A 21,185-nucleotide genomic window follows, 5' to 3' on the forward strand; every position below is an offset into this window, starting at 1 on the left:
CAGGCTGGTCTCGAAGTCCTTAACTCAGGTGATCCGCCCGCCTCAGCCTCCCAAAGTGTTGGGATTACAGGCGTGTGCCACCGCGCCCGGCCTGTTTTTAATTAATTTTTTAACAATAGACTTTATTGACTTTAGTTTTTAGGGCATTTTTAGGTTCACAACAAAATTGCGCAGAAAGTACGGTTTTTGTATTACCTGCACCCACTCCTCTCCAGCAAGCAGCAATCTCTTCGTTTTCAAGTTGGGTTTTTTTTTTTTTTTTTTTTTTGCATTTTGTTTTAAATAGTCTGGGGGAATGGGAGAAAACGCTGAAAACGCACAAGCACTTTGGTTGGTTAAATTAGGGTTCCGACAAGAGCCGGAGCGGTGTGCCAAGTAAAAACTACATTTCCCACCCGGCAGCGGGTCACGTCACAGAGGAACGACTGCGCATGCGTTCAAGGTCCTCCGCGCGCGACTGCGCTCATAAAAGGAAAAAAAAAAAACGTGTGCGGCTCTCGACGTGCCGCCAATCTTCGAACGCAGGTCCGTGATCATCCGCAGACTCCGAAAAAGCGTTCAAGGAACGCGCCAGCTTCCCTCGTCGCAGTTTCCAGCCCGAAGACCTTGTTTTCTGCGAGACTCGGTAGGTGGGGACGGGCCGTGGCCTGAGACCTCCGGCGAAGCGCGGGAGCGAAGGGCTAAACCCTCCCTTAGCGCCCAGGCTCCCGTCCTCCTTCAGGCGGCGCTCTAGGGACGGTGCGTACGTGCTCTGAGCGGGAGGGGGGCGGGAGGGGCGGGGCTGGGGGGCGGGAGGGGCGGGACTCGACGGTGGGGCGGGCCCTGCGCCCAGCCGTTCGAGGTCTGCGCGTGCGCGCTTCCATCCCGGGCTGGGGTGGGAGACAGCAGCACGCCGGGCTTGGCAGGGAGGCAGCCCCCAGGTCGGGTGCATGGCCCGGGTCACGAAGATGCGGACAGAAGATGGGCCCCGAACTCCAGCATTTATTTTATTATTTGCACAAAAATTATCTTTTTTTTTTTTTTGAAGATACACTAACAGCTCGTAATTTGCCCAGGCTGGTCTCGAACTCGTTGGCTCAACCTCTCGCCTCGGCCTTCCAAAGTGTGGGGAGTATAGGCATAAGCCCCCGTGCCTGGCCAAAAAATGCCCATCTTAAGAACAACAAAGCAGCCCCCTTCACCCTCGCTGTCCTCCAGTTACCTCCTCCTCGCCTCCGGTTTGCAGCCAGAGGCCTCAGTCTACCCTCATTAGTGCCTTTTCTCCTTCAAGTCTTGAACCTTGAGCCTCTAGTCAGGCTTTGGTCTCCACCACTCCACTAAACCGGCTTCTTGTCAAAGCCACCAGTGATCTCTAGATGGCCAAATTCATTGTTAAGTTAGGTCTCAGTCCTGTAGCAGCATCTGGTGCTGTTGATCGCTGCACTTTCTTGAAACACTGTTTTCATTTGGCTTGCTGAACGTTCTCTTCCTTTGCCTCTCCTCACTCTGGCTTCTCCTCTGCTGATTTTAACCTAGGCATCTCACTTTTTTTTTTTCCTTGGAGACAGGTTCTCTGTTGCTCAGACTGGAGAACAGTGGTGCTATCACAGCTCACTGCAGCCTCTTGCAGCCTTGAACTCCTGGGCTTAAGCAGTCTTCCTAACCAAAGCCTCCCCAAATGCTGGAATTACAGGCATGAGCCACCACAATCCCAGTTTCACATTTTAAATGTAAATGCCAGCCAGGCGTGGTGGCTCACACCTGTAATCCTAGCACTTTGGGAGGCTGAGGCAGGCAGATTGCCTGGGCTCAGGGGTTTGAGACCAGCCTGGGCAACGTGGTGAAATCCAGTCTCTTCTTAAAAAAAAAAAAAAAAGGCCGGGCGCGGTGGCTCACGCCTGTAATCCCAGCACTTTGGGAGGCCGAGGCGGGCGGATCACAAGGTCAGGAGATCGAGACCACGGTGAAACCCCGTCTCTACTAAAAATTACAAAAAATTAGCCGGGCGCAGTTGTGGGCGCCTGTAGTCCCAGCTACTCGGGAGGCTGAGGCAGGAGAATGGCGTGAACCTGGGAGGCAGAGCTTGCAGTGAGCCGAGATCGCGCCACTGCACTCCAGCCTGGGCTGGGCGACAGAGCGAGACTCCGTCTCAAAAAAAAAAAAAAAAAAAAAAAAATAGCCGGGCTTGGTGGTGCGCACCTGTAATCCCAGCTACTTGGGAGGCTGAGGTACAATAATTGCTTAAACCCAGGAGGTGGAGGCTGCAGTGAGCCAAGATCGTGCCACTGCACTCTAGCCTGGGTGACAGAGCAAGACCCTGTTTCAAAAAAGTCCTAAAGGTGGAAGAAAATCCACATATAAGTGGACCTGCACAATTAAAACCTGTATTGTTCAAGGGTCAACTGTATAGCTATATTGAAAGAGATTTATTGTGATGGATTGGGTCACACAATTACAGAGGCTGAGAAGTCCCAAGATTTGCCTTCTGCAAGCTGGAAGCCCAGGAAAGCAAACCCTCCGGAAACTCACAAACACACTCAAAAGTATTTCACCAGCTATCTGGGCATCCCCTAGCCCAATCAGGTTGACGCATGAAGTTAACCATCACATTTCCCTAGCTTTGTTTTTCAGTTGCCTCAGTCATCATTTTACTGGTGATACTTTGAGTGTTGTCATAATAGCCTAATGGTGGTTTGGCAGCTTCCACTTCCATGATCTCTTTTACTCTTGAATATGCTGAAGTCCTGACAAAACTTGGAATTGAGAGGAAGAGCATAGATTTTAGAACCTGCAGCCTTGCAGCCCCAGCTCAACTACCTATTTTTCCTGAGTTACCTAGCATAACCTATCTGAACTTCAATTTCCTTACTATACGTACCATTCTGTTATCTATTTTATAGGATTGCTGTAAGGTTTAAATGAGAAACACTGGCATAAGTTGCAATACAGAGGCATGAAGGAAAAAAATTGTCTTCTTAATGTCTCTTTAACCAATTGATGAATATAGATTGTATTTATTTATGGGATGGAGTCTTGCTCTGTCACCCAGGCCGGAGTGTGGTGGTGCAGTGTTGGCTCACTGCAACCTCTGCTTCCCGGTTGTAGCTGGGATTACAAGCGTGCACCACCATGCCTGGCTAATTTTTTTTTTTTTTTTTGAGACAGAGTTTTGCTCTTTGTTGTCCAGGCTGGAGCGCAGTGGCGCAATCTCGGCTCACCACAACCTCTGCCTTCCGGTTTCAAGCAATTCTCCTGCCTCAGCCTTCTGAGTAGCTGTGATTACAGGCATGTGCCACCACACCTGATTAATTTTGTATTTTTAGTAGAGACAGGGTTTCACCATGTTGGCCAGGCTGGTCTTGAGCTCCTGACCTTAGTTGATCCGCCGGCCTTGGCCTCCCAAAGTGCTGGGATTACAGGTGTGAGCCACTGCGCCCAACCTATTTATGTTTTTTTTTCAAAGAAGGTCTTACTGTGTCACCCAGGCTGGAGTACAGTGGTGCCATTGTAGCTCCCTATTCCCAAACTCCTAGGCTCAAGGGATCCTCCTGCCATAGCCTCCTCAGTAGCTAGGACTACACATGTGCACCACCATGCCCAGCTAATTATTTTATTTTGTTCTTGTAGAGACAGGGCCTCCGTGTGTTGCCCAGGCTGGTCCTGAACTCCTGACCTCAAGTGATCCTCTCATTTCGGCCTCCCAAAATGCTGGGATTATGGTTGTGAGCCACTGCACCCAGTTTGCAGATTATCATTGCTAGTGACTGGATTGAGAGTGTGGGATCTGAGTGTGGGGTATTAGGTTCCTCTTTCCCTTTGACCCAGAACAAAGCTCTTACTGTTTTCAGCCCTGTGGAATTAATCTTAGAGTGGCTTAAGTGTAGGATGTTTGGATTTGTTTATTTGGGGCCTTAGATGCTATTACAGTAAAAGGGCCAGCAATTTTAGGCTAGGTATTAGTGGTTAACACGCGCTTCAATCCTGCAGCCTTTGTCCCTCAGAATTGGCTGTCTCTTCAGACTGTGCTTAATGAAAGTTCTTCTTATTAGTCAAGCTACTCAGTTGCAGATAACAAAAAGCTACTCTGACTAGCCTAAGCGTGAAAGGGGTGTTTGTTGACTCTGTGATATTGTAAAATATATGTCTGGTCTGTATCCCAGTTTGGAGCTTCCTGGAGGGTGGTGTGCCCAGGCAGGGCATGGAAGCTCCTCACTCTTTCACACGTGCTTTGCCCTGTGCACCTCTTCCTTCAGCTGTATCCATTGTGACATCCTTTATAATAAGCCAGTAAACCTAAGTGTTTCCCTGAGTGCCAAGAGCTGCTCCTGCAAATTAATGGAACCCAAGGAGGGAGTCATGGAAACCCTGATTTATAGTCAGTTGGTCAGAAGCACTATTAAAGCAACTGGGGGCTTGTGACTGGCATTGAAAGTTGGGGGGACATGCTCATGGGACTGAGCCCTCAACCTGTGGGGTTTGACACTCTGTCCGGGTGGATAGTGTTGGAAATAAACTGAATTAGAGGACACCCAGCGTGTATCCACTGTAGACTCGATGGATTGATTGTTGCTGGGGAGAAATCCCCATGCATTTGGCCACAGAAATCTTCCGTGTTGATTATTGCACATTGTGACAGCAGAGGAGAAAATTTGTTTTTTTTCCCTCAAACTCGAGCTGAAGAGTCTTGGAGTAAATCAGCTTCAGGTGGGACTCTATCCAGAAGCCCAAGTTATGTCACCAGTATTTTGTGTTTTTCTTTCGCTCTCTCTCTTTTTTTTTTTTTTTTTAGAGATGGGGTCTTGCTGTGTTTCCCAGGCTGGTCTTGAACTCCAGGCCTCAAGAGATCCTCCTGCCTCAGCCTCCTGAAAGCTGGGACTACAAGAGTCCACCACCACACCTGGATACTTTTTTTTTTTTTTTTTTTGAGACGGAGTCTTGTTTTGTCGCCAGGCTGGAGTGGTGCAGTGGTGCAATCTCTACTCACTGCGACCTCTGCCTCCCAGGTTCAAGTGATTCTCCTGCCTCAGCCTCCCGAGTAGCTGGGCCTACAGGTGTGCACCACCACGCCCAGCTAATATTTGTTTTTGTATTTTTAGTAGAGATGGGGTTTCCCCATGTTGGCCAGGCTGGTCTCGACCTCTTGACTTTGTGATCCGCCCACCTTAGTCCCCCAAAGCACTGGGATTACAGGCGTGAGTCACCACACTTGGCTGTACACCTGGGTACTTTTTATTTTTGATGGAGTTAGAGCCTGGCTATGTTGACCAGTTTGGTCTTAAACTCCTGGGCTCAAGCAATCCTGTGTACTTGGCCTTCCAAGGTGTTGGGATTACAGGCATGAGCCACTGTGATCTGCCTGTTTATTGTCTTTTTTTGTTTGTTTTTTGTTTTTTTTGAGATGGAGTCTCACTCTGTCGCCCAGGCTGGAGTGCAGTGGCGCGAACTCGGCTCACTGCAAGCTCCGCCTCCTGGGTTCACGCCATTCTCCTGCCTCAGCCTACCGAGTAGCTGGGACTATAGGCACCCACCACCACACCCGGCTAATTTTTTTGTATTTTTAGTAGAGACAGGGTTTCGTCGTGTTAGCCAGGATGGTCTCGATCTCCTGACCTCATGATCCACCCGCCTCGGCCTCCCCAAGTGCTGGGATTACAGGTGTGAGCCACCATTCCTGGCCTTATTGGTTTTGTTAAATGCCTTGTCATGAGGCGTTAAAAAGTCCGTCATGGAAAGAAAATAGCCCTACAGATGGGGTTCCAAATTCTTCATATAAAAGTCTTCCCCAACCGCTCAAATGTCCATCAACAAATGAATGGATTAAAAACCAGATCTATCCATACAATGGAATGTTATTTAACCATAAAAAGGAGTGAAGTTACCGATATATGCTGTGACATTGATGACCCTTGGAAACATGCTAAGTGAAATAAGCCAGACACATAAGGTCACAGAGTGTACGATTCTATTTATATGAAATGTCTAGAATAGGCAAATTTACAAATATGAAAGTAGAATAATGGTTGCCAGTGACTGAGAGGAGAAGGAAGTGGGGATTGACTGCTAATGAGTATAAGGTTTTAAGGAGAGTTGGTGAAAATGTTCTAAAATTAGATAGTGGTGATATTTGCACAACCTTGTGACTAACATAACACTGAATTGCACACTTTAAAAAAGTGAATTGGGGTGGGTGCGGTGGCTCACATTTGTAATACCAGCACATTTTGGGAGGCTGAAGCAGGAAGATGGCTGTCTCAGATAGATAGATAGATAGATAGATAGATAAGATAGATAGATAGATAGATAGATAGATAGATAGATAGATAGAGAATTGTATGGCATGCGAATTATCTCCATTAAGCTGTTTTTGTTGTTGTTATTGTTGTTTTGAGGCGGAGTCTCACTCTCTTACCCAAACTGGAGTGCAGTGGTGTGATTTCAGCTCACTTTAACCTCCACCTCCCGGGTTCAAGCGATTATCGTGACTCAGCTTCTCAAGTAGCTATGATTACAAGTATGCGCCACCACACCCAGCTAATTTTTGTACTTTTTTAGTAGAGACAGTGTTTCACCCTGTTGGCCAGGCTGGTCTCAAACTCCTGGCCTCAAGTGATCCGCCCACCTTGGCATCCAAAAGTGCTGGAATTACAGGCATGAGCCACTGCACCCAGTCCATTAAGCTGTTATTTTAAAAAGTCTGCCTAAATCTCTGAACTAGACAAACATGGGGCACATTCCAAGCAACTTAGCCAAGTTTAAAAGGTGAGTACAGATTTCAGCTGATTCGTGCCTCAGGGAAGCTGGATTTGGAGTTTGAGTTCAGCTGTGATTAACTGCTTGCTAACAGAAACAAAACACCAAACTAACTCTCAAGAACGTAACAGAATCCAGAGTCTACAACACATCAACTACAATGTCCAGGATATAATCCAAAATTCTTAGACACAAGAAACGGGCTGGGCGTGGTGGCTTATGCCTGTAATCCCAGCACAGCACTTTGGGAGGCTGAGGCAGGCAGATCACTTGAGGGCAGGAGTTTGAGACCAGCCTGGCCAACATAGCAAAACTCCTTCTCTACTAAAAATACAAAAAAATTACCTAGGTGTGGTGATACACAGGAAACTCAGGAGGCTGAGGCACAAGAGTTGTTTGAACCCAGGAAGCGGAGGTTGTAGTGAGCTGAGATCGCGCCACCACTCCAGCCTGGGCAACAGAGCAAGACTCTGACTCAAAAAAAAAAAAAAAAAAAGGCCGGGTGCAGTGGCTCACACCTGTAATCCCAGCACTTTGGGAGGCCGAGGCGGGTGGATCACAAGGTTAGGAGTTGGAGACCTGCCTGACCAACATGGTGACACCCCGTCTCTACTAAAAATACAAAAATTAGCTGGACGTGGTGGCGCATACCTGTAATCCCAGTTGCTCAGGAAGCTGAGGCAGGAGAATTGCTTGAACCTGTGAGGCAGAGGTTGCAGTGAGCCGAGATTGTGCCATTGCACTTCAGCCTGGGCAACAGAAAGAGACTCTGTCTCAAAAAAGAAAGAAAGAAAGAAAAAAAATTTTTAAATATATTTTCACAGAACAGGAAAATATGATCTGTGTTCACAAAAGAAGGCAATCAATGAAGATCAACCACAAGAGGACGCAGATGTTGGTATCAACTGACAAGAATTCTAAAGGAGAATCAAAATAATTAGTTAAAATTTAAAAAATTCTTTTTTTAATTTAAAGTAGTTATTAAAACTTTGTCAGGCCAGGTGTGGTGGCTCACACCTATAATTCCAACAATTTAGGAGGCTGAGTTGGGAGGATTGCCTGAGCCCAGGAGTTAAAGACCAGCCTGGGCACCATAGTGAGACCCCATCTCTACAAAAAGTTTAAAAATTAGCTGGAGGACAGACACAGTGGCTCACGCCTATAATCCCAGCACTTTTTGGGAGGCTTAGGCCGGTAGATCACCTGAGGTCAGGAGTTGGAGACCAGCCTGACCAACATGGTTAAACCCTGTCTCTACTAAAAATACAAAAATTAGCTAGGTGCGGTAGCCAGCCCCTGTAATCCCAGCTACTTGGGAGGCTGAGGCAGGAGAATTGCTTGAACCTAGGAGGTGGAGATTGCAGTGAGCCAAGATCGTGCCACTGCTCTCCAGTCTGGGCGATAGAGCCAGACTCTGTCTCAAAAAAATTAAAATTAAAAATAAAAATTAGCTGGGCCTGGTGGCATGTACCTGTAGTCCCAACTACTCGGGAGGCTAAACTGAAAGAATTACTTGAGCCTGGGAGGTCGAGGCTAGAATGAGCCATGATTGCACCACTGTTGTCCAGCCCAGGAGACCAGAAACGAGACTGCCTCTAAAAAATAATAAAATAATAATGATCCCAAACTATCACCAAAGTGCCATCAAAAGAGAACTGGCTAAACTAGTGTGTTCATATGATAGCCTGCTACTCAGCAATGAAAAGGAACAAACTACTGATACAAGATGGATGAATTTCAAAAACATGTTCAGTGAAAAAATCCAGGCCCTAAAGAATACATACTGAGTGATTATGTTTATATGAAGTTCCTGAACAGGCATAAGTAAACTATAGTGTAAAATGTCGGAACAGCTTGTGTATCTATGTGTAGAGATAAAAGGCATGGTGGCTCACACCTGTAATCCTAGCACTTTGGGAGGCCGAGGTGGGTGGATTGCCTGAGCTCAGGAGTTCGAGACCAGCCTGGGCAACATGGTGAAACCCTGTCTTTACTGAAGTACAAAAAATTAACCAGGCGTGGCAGCGTGCGCCTGTAATCCCAGCTACTCGGGAGGCTGAGGGAGGAGAATTGCTAGAACCCAGGAGGCAGAGGTTGCAGTGAGCTGAGATCACACCACTGTACTCCAGCCTGGGCGACAGAGCAAGACTCTCTCTCTCTAAAAAAAAAAAAAAAGGTGGGGGAGGGGGAAGAAAGAAAGAAAAGATGTGGCCTTCTAAGTCAGTGGGAAGATGAGCATGCTAGGAGCCAAAAAGTTTAGGGTACTGGGCGTTGCCTCAGCATTCCTAAGAATGCTTGAAACCTTGCTGGAATTCCTGAGCCTCTCACAGTTTGGGACTTTTTGTTTATACGAAGGAATTGTGATAAGATTAGCTGGCACCGTTGGACTCATAAAACCAGCAGCTTGGCCTGGAAGTGCAGTGTCTGGCCTTCCAATTCATCATAGTTCCAACCCCAGGGCCTCATTCCCACTTGCTTTGCACCAGCAGGCTTGGCATTTGTTCTCAGAAGGTCACAGAAACCTTCGCTTCTACTTAGAACACGTTTCCTGGGGAAGTTTAGATTTATGACTGACCAGATCCAGAGATAGCAGCACTTTGATGTAAAATCATAGGAAGAGCTTGTTCTGTCAGACAAGCCACTAACCAATAGGCAAAGCTCAAACAAGAGAGCCCTTGAACGGTGTGGTCTTTGGCCAGGCCGTCATCGCGGGGTTATGCCCAGATTTGGCAAGCGTCAGCGTTTCTTTTGCTTATGCAATTGGCTCTTTCACTCAATGTAACAGCAGGCCCCTGGCCTCCAGATGAGAAGGGCCACTAGCGTTCACTAAGTGCATGCTCTGGGCCAGCCACTGCCTAGGACCTTTCTTAGATATTTGATCATCAAGTAGGTGCTCTTGTTTTAATTTTATTGAGACCAGAAAGGTTAAGTAATTCATCCAAGGTGAGTGTGAGGCTTTATGAGAACTTTACAGTTGTTCTCTCCCTTCCCCCTCCTTGGACTATTCCTGAAACATGAAGGTCGGTTCCTTACCCTGATGGCTGTATGGCAGGTTGTGCTTCATTTCTTTGCGGGACATTGTACTTGTATTGGTGCTGGGCATGCTGCTCACCTCTTCAGTGTTTTCACAAGTAGGGTCTGACAAACGGGGATCCAAGCCCTCCTGTATTTCAGGCTTTATTTTGGGTACCAAGATGCAAAGACAATCCATTAAGACTTAGTTCTTGGCCGCTCACGATGGCTCATGCCTGTCATCCCAGCACTTTAGGAGGCTGAGGTGGGAGGATTGCCTGTGCCCAGGAGTTTGAGATCATCCTGGGCAACAAGGCAAGACCTCATCTCTACAAAAAAAATTTAAAAATTAGCTGGGTGTGATGGTACATGCCTATAGTCTCAGCTACTTGGAAGGCTGAGGTGGGAGGATGACTTGCGCCTGGGAGGTGCAGGCCACAGTGAGCCGAGATTGGGCCACTGCACTCCAGCTTGGGTGACAGAGTGGGACCCTGTCTCAAAAAAAAAAAAAAAAAAAAAAAAGACTTAGTTCTTCTACTTATAAGGGGCTGGAAGTCTGAGAAGTAGACTCTTCCACACATAGAAAGCGATCTTAAAAGGGTGTGTGCGTGCTCTGTTTGTGGTTATATAACATTTACAGAAGGTGGATACAGAATGAGAAATCACTTGAGGTTGTTGGGATTTGCTATAAAAACATCCTTTATGTTGCATTTTTTTTTTTTCACCTTAATGAGGGGAAAAAGGGAGATAATTGGAAACAGGGGTGACCAGAGTGCTCTGGGGAGGCAGAGATACTGTAATAACTGTTGGTAACCAAGGAGGCCGCAGAGAAGAGAGGGTGTTTGCGTGGTAAGAGTGTGTTGCCATTCACCAGGTACGTGCCAGAGGCAAGGGGCATCAAGGCGGTGGGCACAGTTAGATGGTCTGCTTTGAGAGTTCATGGCTGATGGGATCCAGGGATAGCAATAGCTTATTGTGAAATTATAAAATGATGTGGTTCTGCCAGGCAAGGCACTACCCAGTAGACAAAGTGATCCTCCAGACCACGTGGTCAGCTCTCTCCCTGAAAGTTTCAACCTCAGTTTGTGTGTGTGTGTGTGTGTGTGTGTGTGTGTCTGTATCTGTATCTGTCTTTGTCAGCAAAAGCTTTTATGAGATACGCAGCATTTTTTCTTGTTATATGTATATGGGATATCTTTAAAGGAATACCCCAGGAACAACTAGTTGCCTGTAGGGATAGATTTTGTTGTATTTCAAAAATAATCTGAATTTTTTTACTACGTGCATATATTGTTTACTCAAAGTTTTGTGTTTGTGGTATGTGTGTGTTTTTTTTTTCCAGAGAGAAACAGACTTTTTTTTTTTTTTTTTTTTTTTGAGACGGAGTCTCGCTGTGTCACCCAGGCTGGAGTGCAGTTGCGTAATCTCGGCTCACTGCAACCTCCGCCTCCTGGGTTCAAGCGATTCTCCTGCCTCGGCCTCCTGAGTAGCTGGGATTACAGGGACCCGCCACCACACCTGGCTAATTTTTGTATCTTTAGTAGAGATGGGGTTTTGCCATGTTGGCCAGAGCTGGTCTTGAACTCCTGACCTCAGGTGATCACCCGCCTCGGCCTCCCAAAGTGCTGGGATTAGGGGCTTAAGCCGCCACGCCTGGCCAAGAGAAACAGACTATATGAACAACCACATGAGACAATGAGACGGGTGATGAGGGCCTAAACTAAAACAATGACAAGCGTGGTGGGAGAGAGGGGGCTGGATTCCCAGCTTGGGAAGCCAGCTGTGCAGCGATGCTGTTAACCAGCATCTAGAAGGCAGAGCAGTGCGGGACTGGAAGTATGAGCATCTGCGGTGCATCTCGGTGGGATTATTTAGGAGACAGTTGGAAGTCTGAATTGGGAGCCTTGGAAAAAGGTCAGGGTTGATGACACTGATTTGGAAGTTTAGCCTGAAGCTGATGGGAATGCTTAGGGAATGCTTAGAGAATAAGAAGAGGATCCCAGAGCGATCTTCCACTGGGGTAGAGAAGGAGGCAGCGAAAAACCAGAATGGTAGTTAGAGACACTGGGGAGCATGGAGGCCTGGTGTTTTAGCGTTCTGCAGAGGGACAGAACTGATAGTATATATATAGACACATGAGTTTATTAGGGAGAACTGCCTCACACAATTACAAGGTGAAATCCCATGATAGGCCATTGGCAAGCTGAGGAAAGAGAGAAGCTGGTAGCATAATTCAGTCCAAGTCCGCCAGCCTTGAAACCAGGGAAGCCAACAGTGCAGCTCTCAGTCTGAGGCCAAAGGCCTGAGAGAGCCCCTGAGAGGTGCAAGTCTCAGAGTCTAAAGGCCAAAGAACCTGGAGTCTGATGTCCAAGGACAGGGGGAGAGGAGGCCAAGTGTCCGGCATGGCACAGAACAGAGCCGGCACGCGGACTCAGCAAGCTGCTGGTCCCCCTTCTTCCGCCTGCTTTGTGCTAGCCATGCTGGCAGCCAACTGGATAGTGCCCATCCATATGGAGGGTGGGTCTTCCTCTCCTAGTGCACTGACAAATGTCAGCCTTCTCTGGCAACACCCTCACAGGCACACCCAGGAACAGTGCTTCACCAGCCGTCTAGGCATCCCTCAATCCAGACAAGTTGTTACCTAGGATTAACCATCACACCTGGAAATCTAGAGTGGAGTTTTGAGGTGCAGCACGTAAGCAGGTATGCAGTGCAGCAGAAAGGTCCAGGAGCTCGCTGGGAGCTTGAGGGTGGGCTGAGGCGTGAGTGGGAGAAGTGATGATGGCAGGTTTTTTTTTTTTTTTTTTGAGATGGAGTCTCGCTCTGTCACCCAGGCTGGAGTGCAATGACGCAATTTTGGCTCACTGTAACCTCCGCCTCCTGGGTTCATGCAATTCTCCTGCCTCATCCTCTAGAGTAGCTGGGACTACAGGCACCCGCCACCACACCCGGCTGATTTTTGTGTTTTTAGTAGAGACGGGGTTTCACTATGTTGGTCTCAAACTCCTGACCTCGTGATCCACCCACCTCGGCCTCCCAAAGTGCTGGGATTACAGGCGTGAGCCACCGCGCCCGGCCCAGTATGGTAGTTTTATGGTGAAGAAAAGGATAGTGATTCAGTCAGTATTTATTGAGAACCCAGTGTGCCAGGCTCTGTGCTAGGTATGGAGAATAAAGTGATCCCTGTCCTCCAAGACTGGACAAACTAGGGGAGGAGACAAGTATATACAAAGAGGATTTGAATGTGATTTGGTAGGTACAGTGCTAGAAAGAGGGTCTTAGGGGGCCGGGTGAAGTGGCTCATGCCTGTAATCCTAGCACTTTGGGAGGCTGAGGTGGGTGGATCACGAGGTTAGGAGATTGAGACCATCCTGGCTAACACAGTGAAGCCCTGTCTATACTAAAAATACAAAAAAATTAGCCAGGCGTGGTGGCGGGCGCCTGTAGTCCCAGCTATTCGGGCGGCTGAGGCAGGAGAATGGCGTGAACCCGGGAGGCAGAGCTTGCAGTGAGCCAAGATCATGCCATTGTACTTCAGCCTGGGCGACAGAGCAAGACTCAAAAAAAAAAAAAAAAAAAAAAAAATGAGGGTCTTAGGGGAACAGAAAGGCAACTTAACCCCGCCTAGGAGACTGGGAGTTTCAGTTTGTGATCAGTGGAGGAGGTGACTTGGTGCTAAGCTAGATCTTAAAGATTAAGTAGTTAACTGGGAGGATTAGGAGTAATCTGGATGTCCCAGATAGTGGGAACAGTGTAAACATAGGGCAAGCAAGGAGATAAGAAATTATGTGGGGCTGAGCGTGGCGGCTCACATCTGTAATCCCAACACTTTTCAGAGCTGAGGCAGCAAATCACTTTGGGCTCAGGAGTTCAAGGCCAGCCTGGTGCAATCTTGGCTCACTGCAACCTCTGCTACCCGGCCTCAAGCAATTCTCTCTCCAGGCTCAGCCTCCTGAGTAGCTGGGACTACAGGTGTGCACCACCACGCCCGGATAATTTTTTTGTATTTTTAGTAGAGACGAGGTTTCACCATGTTGGCCAGGCTGGTCTCAAACTCCTGACCTCAAGTGATCCACCCGCCTTGGCCTCCCAAACTGCTGGAATTGCAGGGGTGAGCCACCACACCACGCCAGTTCATTGGCTTTTAAAGTATATTCAATTATAACAATATTACCATAATCCAATTTTAGAATATTTTCTGGACACACTGGTTTTCTTTTCATTTTCTTGACTTTTAAAAATATTATGTATTTTTTAAAGCTTTAACTGCAATATGATTTTTTAAATATTATTTTTATTATGGAAAATTTCTAGCCATAGAGAAGTAGAACTGTATAAGGAATATCCATGTTGAGCATAGTAATTTGGGGTCTTCTCTGGATAGAGATGTTCAACCAGTGAGGGAGTATCTTAGTTCATTTGGGTTGCTGTAACAAAATACCTTAGGCTGGATATTTATAAACAACAGAAACATATTGCCCATAGTTTTGAAGGTGCCATCTTTGAAGCACAGAGCAAGCCCTCACTGGATGCCAAATCTGCTGGCACCGTGATCATGGACTTCCTAGCCTCTAGAGCAATGCCTTTCTGTTGTTTATACATGACCTAGTCTAAAGTATTTTGTTACAGCAGCCAAATGGATGAAGACAAATTGGTACCAGAAGTGGGGCGCCGCTATAACAAATACCTGAAGATATGGAAGCAGCTTTGGAACTGGGTAGTGGGTAGAGGCTGAAAGAATTTTGACGTTCGTACTAGAAAAAGTCTACATTGTCATGAACAGGTCATTAAGCACAGGTGTGGTGAGGGCACAGGGGGAGAGCTGTAGAGAAAGCCTCAATCTTCTGAGAGATGCCCTAAGAGGGCGTGAGCAGAATATTGGTAGAAATGTGGATGGTAAAGGCCATTCTGATGAGATCTCAGATGGAAATGAGGAACATGTTAGTGGAAACTGGAGGAAAGGTAATCTTTGTTATAAAGTGGCAAAGAACTTGACTGATTTGGGTTTGTGCCTATTGACCTAAAAGAACAAGCCTAGGCAAAATTAATGTAGAGTTTATCTGGGCCAAGGTTGCAGACTGCAGCCTGGGACACACTTGTAAGTTGCCTTGGGGAGTGCTCTGTTTGGCCTTTGTTAGAAGCAGATTTTTAAAGGCAAAAGGGAATGAGGAGTAGGCTCACAAAAAGTTGTTTGACGGGCCAGACGTGGCGGCTTACACCTGTAACCCCAGCACTTTGGGAGGCTGAGGCGGGTGGATCACCTGAGATCAGGAGTTCGAGACCAGGCTGACCAACATGGTGAAACCCCATCTCTACTAAAAATATAAAAATTAGCTTTGGTAGTGGTGTGTGCCTATAATCCCAGCTACTCAGGAGGCTGAGGCAGGAGAATTGCTTGAATCTGGGAGGTGGAGGTTGCAGTGAGCCGAGATCACGCCATTGCACTCTAGCCTGGGCAACAAGAGCAAAACTCCATCTCAAAAAAAAAAAAAAAAGTTGTTTGACAGGAATTCTCATTGAGTTACAGAGAGAACATGAATTAGTGAATGGGTATACGTTGTTGAACTATAGGATATGAGAAATGACAGAAAATGCCAGTGTAATGCATTGTATGGCTACTTTGCCTGAGTTAGTCTAGAGCTCACATAGCAAGTGGCTTCATGAGGTGATTATTTAGCTTAAGTGTAGAATGAGACATGACTGCTGTTGGATCTCATTGCTTCTCTGGGCTTGATAATTAAGGGGTGGGGCGGGGTCACATTCTTCAGATTAAAAATTTCTTGGCCAGGAGCAGTGGCTCATGCCTGTAATCCCAGTACTTTGGGAGGCCAAGGTGGAAGGATCATGAGGTCAAGAGATCGAGACCACCCTGGCCAACATGGTGAAAACCCGTCTCTATTAAAATACAAAAATTAGCGGGGCATGGTGGCACACGCCTGCAATCTCAGCTACTTGGGAGGCTGAGGCAGAGGAATTGCTTGAACCTGGGAGGCGGAGGTTGCAGTGAGCTGAGATTGTGCCACTGCACTCCAGCCTGGTGACTGAGTGAGACTCCATCTCAAAAAAAAAAAAAAAAAAAAAAATTAGCCAGGCGTGGTGGCGTGTGCCTGTAATCCCAGCTACTTGGGAGGCTGAGGCAGGAGAATCTCTTGAACCTGGGAGGGGAAGGTTGCAGTGAGCTGAGATTGCGCCGTTACACTCCAGCCTGGGCGACAAGAGCAAAACTCTGTCTCAAAATAAATAAATAAACTAAAACAAATAAATAAAAATAAAAGCTGCTTTTCTTTCTTATGTCCTAGTATTTTCTGGGATAATTTAAGAGTGATGAAATAGGATATTTGGTGGATGAAGTCACTAAGCAAAGTGGTGGCATGGCTTCTCTTGATGGCTTATAGTAAAATGTTAGAAGAGAGAAACAAATTAAATACGGAATTTAAAACCAAAAGGGAAGCAGAACTTAAGCATTTGGAAGATTCTCAGCATGGCCATGTTGTAAAGAATGAAAAAGTAGGCTGGGCACAATGGGTTATGCCTGTAATCCTAGCACTTTGGGAGGTTGAGGCAGGTGGATCACTTGAGCTCAGGAGTTCAAGACCAGCCTGGGCAACATGGTGCAACCCTGTCTCTACAAAAAATTAGCTGGGCATTGTGGCATGTGCCTGTGGTCCCAGCTGCTCAAGAGGGTGAGGTGGGAGGATCTCTTGCACCTGGGAGATTGAGGCTGCAGTGAGCTGAAATTGCACCAGTGCACTCCAGCTTGGGTGACAGAGTGAGAGCCTGTCTCAAAAAAAAAAAAAAAAAAAAAAAAAGAATAAATGTATTTGGAGAGAATATGAAGGGTGTGGCCAAGCTATCCTTTGATAAGGAGACTAGTATAGATGTGGAAGCCAGGTACTAATCAAGACAATGGAAGGATGACCCTGAAGGCATGTGGGGGCTGTCACCCCCATCACAGGCCCAGAAGGCCACGGTGTTGGGGGCAGAACCATTTCAAGGCTCTGTTCCTAGCTTTCTGGGGTAGTGCTCCTTGGCAGCCCCAGGTAGTTTGGCAGCATCCACATGGTGCTGTCTCTGCTGGTGCACAGAATACACAAGCTTTTGGGGCATGGTTACTCCCACCTAGATTATACAGGATGCCCTGAAGAACCTTGGGCCCAGGCAGAGAACTGCCATGGGGTAAGGCCTCTGCAGAGAGTCCCCATTAGGGCATTGCCTAGCAGAGCCATCAGGGTAGGGTTGCCTCTGAGACCCCAGACTGGTAGAGCCACCAGTGTGCAACTCCAACCAGGGAGAGCCACAGGCATGCAACTCCAACAAGTGAGGGCTGTTGCATGGGCTGTGCCCAGCAAAACTGTGCGGGCAGGGCGGCCTGGAGCCCAGCACCATGTCCCTGCCAGTATGTCCAGAAGGTAGGAGGACATAGAGTTGAAGAAGATTGTTCAGAAACCTTGAGATTGAATGGGGTTTGCTCTGTTGGGTTTTGGACTTACCTGGGACCTATTACCCCTTTCTTCTTTCTTATTTCTCCCTTTTAGATTGTCTGTCCTATGCCCATCCCACCATTGTATTTTATAAGGGCATAACACATTTGATTTCACAGGCTCACTGCTGGTGGGGAATTTGCCCCAGGATGAATTGTACTTTGAGTCTCACCCATACCTGATTGATTGATTTAAAAAAATTTTTTTTTGGGAGGGGCAGAGAGAGAGTCTTACTCTGTTGCCCAGGCTGGAGTACATTGGCAGGATCTTGGCTCACTGCAACCTCTGCCTCCCAGGTTCAAGTGATTCTCCTGCCTCAGCCTCCTGAGTAGGTGAATTTCGGGTGCCTGCCATCATGCCCAGCTAATTTTGTATTTTTAGTAGAGACAGGGTTTCACCATGTTGGCCAGGCTGGTCTTGAACTCCTGACCTCAAGTGATTCACCCACCCTGGCTTCCCAGAGTGCTGGGTTTACAGGCGTGATACACCACACCTAGCCACCCATATCGGATTTAGATGATAGATGAGACTCTGGACTTTAGACTTTTGAGTTGATGCTAGAATGAGTTTCTATTTGGGGCCATTGGGGTGGACTGAATGTATTTTGCATGTAAAAAGGACATGACTTTTGGAGGTTCAGGAGCCAAATGCTGTGGTCTGAGTGCTTGTGTTCCCCTAAAATTTGTATGTTGAAACTTGATCCCCAACATGGTGGGGCCTTTGGGAAGTGATTAGGCTATGAGGGCTCTGCTCTCAAGAATGGGGTTAGCGCCCTTATGAAAGAGGCCTGAGGGACTTGTGTTGCCCTTTCTGCCATGTTGAGAATGCAGTGAGAAGGCGCCATCTTTGAAGTGGAGAGCAGTGACAGATCTGCTGGGGCCTGGATCTTGTACTTTCCACTCTCCTGAACTGTGAGCAATAAATTTCTGTTGTTGGCCAGGTGTGGTGGCTCACGCCTGTAATCTGAACACATTGGGAGGCCGAGGCAGGCAGATCACCTGAGGTCAGGAGTTCGAGACCAGCCTGGCCAACAAAGCAAAACCCCGTCTCTACTAAAAATACAAAATTAGCTGGGCGTGGTGGCAGACACCTGTAATTCCACTACCTGGGAGGCTGAGGCAGGAGAATTGCTTGAACCAGGGAGGTGGAGGTTTCAGTGAGCCAAGATCACGCCACTGCACTCCAGCCTGGCGACAGAACTAGACTCTGTCTCAAAAGAAAAAAAAAAATTTCTGAATCTTTGGGAAGCCCTCTGGGCTGGGGATCGATTTGGGAGTCAGTACCATGTAGTTCATAGTTGATGCGGTAGCTTGCAGAAACCAAGGAAAGCCTACACTTTTTTTGTTTTTTTCTTTTGAGACGGAGTCTAGCTCTGTCACCCAGGCTGGAGTGCAGTGGCGTGATCTCGGCTCACTGCAAGCTCCGCCTCCCGGGTTCACGCTATTCTCCTGCCTCAGCCTCCTGAGTAGCTGGGACTACAGGCGCCCACCACCATGCCCAGCTAATTTTTTGTGTTTTTAGTAGAGATGGGGTTTCACTGTGTTAGCCAGGATGGTCTCGATCTCCTGCTCTAGTGATCCACCTGCCTCAGCCTCCCGAAGTGCTGGGACTACAGGCGTGAGCCACTGCACCCGGCCAAGCCTATGCTTTCTAAAAAAAGTTTGGAAGAGTCAATGTAAGGAAATTCAAAATGGACCTAACTGTGGAGAAGGGGGTCAGGGAAGGAGAGAGTTGGGGTGTGAAGTAGTGAAAATTAGAGAAGTTCCTGCTACATCCCTGACGGTACTAATAAGTGGTGATTGATGAAAGCAGAGATTTCCGTTCTTGCCTGAGAGCTTCTAGTCTGTTGGGGAAGAAAAGATACACCAATAGCAGCTGGCTAGAAGGCCAGTTTCTTCTTTTTTTAATTTTAATTTTATTTTATTTTGAGATGGAGTCTTGCACTGTTGCCCAGGCTGGAGTGCAGTGGCGCGATCTTGGCTCACTGCAGACTCCACCTCCCGGGTTCATGCCATTCTCCTGCCTTAGCTTCCCTGGTAGCTGGGACCACAGGCACCCACCACCATGCCCAGCTAATTTTTTGTATTTTTAGTGGAGACGGGATTTCACTGTGTTAGCCAGGATGGTCTCGATCTCCTGACCTCGTGATCTGCCCGCCTCAGCCTCCCTAAGTGCTGGGATTACAGGTATGAGCCACCGCACCTGGCCCTTTTGTATTTTTTTTTGAGACGGAGCTCTTGTTGCCCAGGCTGGAGTGCAGTGGCACAATCTCGGCTCACTGCAACTTCCACCTGCTGGGTTCACGCAACTCTCCTGCCTCAGCCTCCCGAGTAGCTGGGATTACAGGCACCTGCCACTACGCCTGGCTAACTTTTGTGTGTTTAGTAGATACAGGATTTCACCATGTTGGCCAGGCTGGTCTCGAGCTCCTGACCTCAGGTGATCTGCCTGCCTCGGCTTCCCAAAGTGCTGGGATTACAGGCATGAGCCACTGCGCCTGGTAGAAGGCCAGTTTCTAAAGATGTGTTGCAGAGTCCATGTCAGTTCTAGGAAGAATCAAGCAAGAGAAAAGTGTGGTTTATTTAGGACTAGTCAGGCAAGTGCAGTCTTGAGCCAGAAGGGAAGGGGCTTTACAGGTAGGAGTGGGGAGGCAGCAAGATCGTGTGTCTGAGACAGTGTAGAGGGGACAGGCCAGAAGGAATGTCAGCTGAGCCCGGGAGGTGTCGCTGGGTATGATCCAGTGCTAGAGCCTGTCTCTCGCTAAGCCTGCCTCCTCTCACACAGCCCCCTCTTCTGTCCCTGGCTTCTCAGCATGAAACTCCCCCCAGCCACATGGTCACGTTCCTCTGTGTCACTTTCCTCCATTCAGCACCTCCCATACCCCTTCCTGCTCACTGGTCCCCCAGCCCTGCTTCCAGACACAGTAACCTACATTTGCTTCCTGCATTCGCCTCCCCCTCCTGTGTGTTGGCTTCTGTCTCTTCCACCGAAAGTGTTTTCCCCAAGGTCCTCAGTGACTTCCTCAGCTTTGGGAGACCCCTCTGAGTCCTCTTCTGTAGCATTTGGTGCTGTTAATCATCCCTTCTGTGACTTTCCTTTGATGGACTTACAGATTGGGAGATGGCACTACACAGCCGGGAAGTGGGGGTGAGGACCTGGGGGGGTGTGAGAGATGGCCAGGCTCCAGCCCAGAGGAGGAACTGGAGGTGGGTGGCTGGCGAACTGCCAGGAGGGAGGCCCTGAAGCCAGAGGAGAAGCGGGTAGCACCATGTCAAGATCAGAAGCCAGGTTGGAAGAAGCAGAGAGGGCACTCACGCTTCCCCTGCAGGGGCTGTTGGCTCCCTTGATGAGAGGCTGGTGAGGACAGAGCTAGGGAAGTGGGTTGGAAAGTGAAGTGGGGACAAGGAAGCAGCTGTGGATCCCTGCACGGTTTAGGGAAGAAGTTTTGCCGTGAAGAGGAACACAGGTGGGGGGCCTCTAGAGGGATTTGGAAGCTCTTTTGTGTTTTTTCAAGATGAGTTCTCCTCAAGTATGCTTGTTCACTGGTAGAGGAGAAAGGATCATCTGACAGTCGGAGGGGAGATGGAGTTCAGAACACAAATGAGGGACTGTTTTTCCCTCTTTAGGATGAAGGCGGAGGTGAAAGGCGTTGCTCTACAGAGCTTGTAGTTTTGATGGTGGGAATAAAGGCTCTGGCTTCTCTTCTGAGTGAAGTAGGAACCTCAGATATCAGCTAATAGGACCCAGGCCTGGATCTGAGGGCAGCAGCAAGGATATTGAGGAGAGAGAAGGTTTGAAGTGTGCTAAGGGAAGGCTAACCAGACAACCTGGCTGCGTGGTTGCAGCACGTCTTGCTGTTTGTGACGGTGCCGTGTAAAGTAAACCCTGTCCAGTGGTGGGGCTATTAATAGGGCTCAGGTGCGGGCATGTGCAAGGCGGGCCAGTGGTTTGTTCCGGGCGGAA

At 48.0% G+C, this 21,185-nt stretch overlaps 1 protein-coding gene across 3 annotated transcripts in view; it reads left to right on the forward strand.

The window, feature by feature from the left end:
- Positions 1-443: 443 nt before the first annotated feature.
- LOC105482876 (SAGA complex associated factor 29) overlaps positions 444-21,185 on the forward strand; it is a 40,321-nt gene continuing 19,579 nt past the window's right edge. For 2 of the 3 annotated variants that reach the window (XM_011743301.3, XM_011743300.3), the window contains exon 1: positions 444-625. The gene's annotated coding sequence lies outside the window, so the exon portion shown is untranslated. Of the gene's footprint in view, positions 626-716; positions 739-21,185 lie in introns of those variants that run through there. The other variant, XM_071084347.1, reaches the window with a different exon arrangement.

The sequence above is a fragment of the Macaca nemestrina genome, chromosome 18, assembly GCF_043159975.1.
Source record: "Macaca nemestrina isolate mMacNem1 chromosome 18, mMacNem.hap1, whole genome shotgun sequence".
Taxonomy (NCBI): Eukaryota; Metazoa; Chordata; class Mammalia; order Primates; family Cercopithecidae; genus Macaca; species Macaca nemestrina.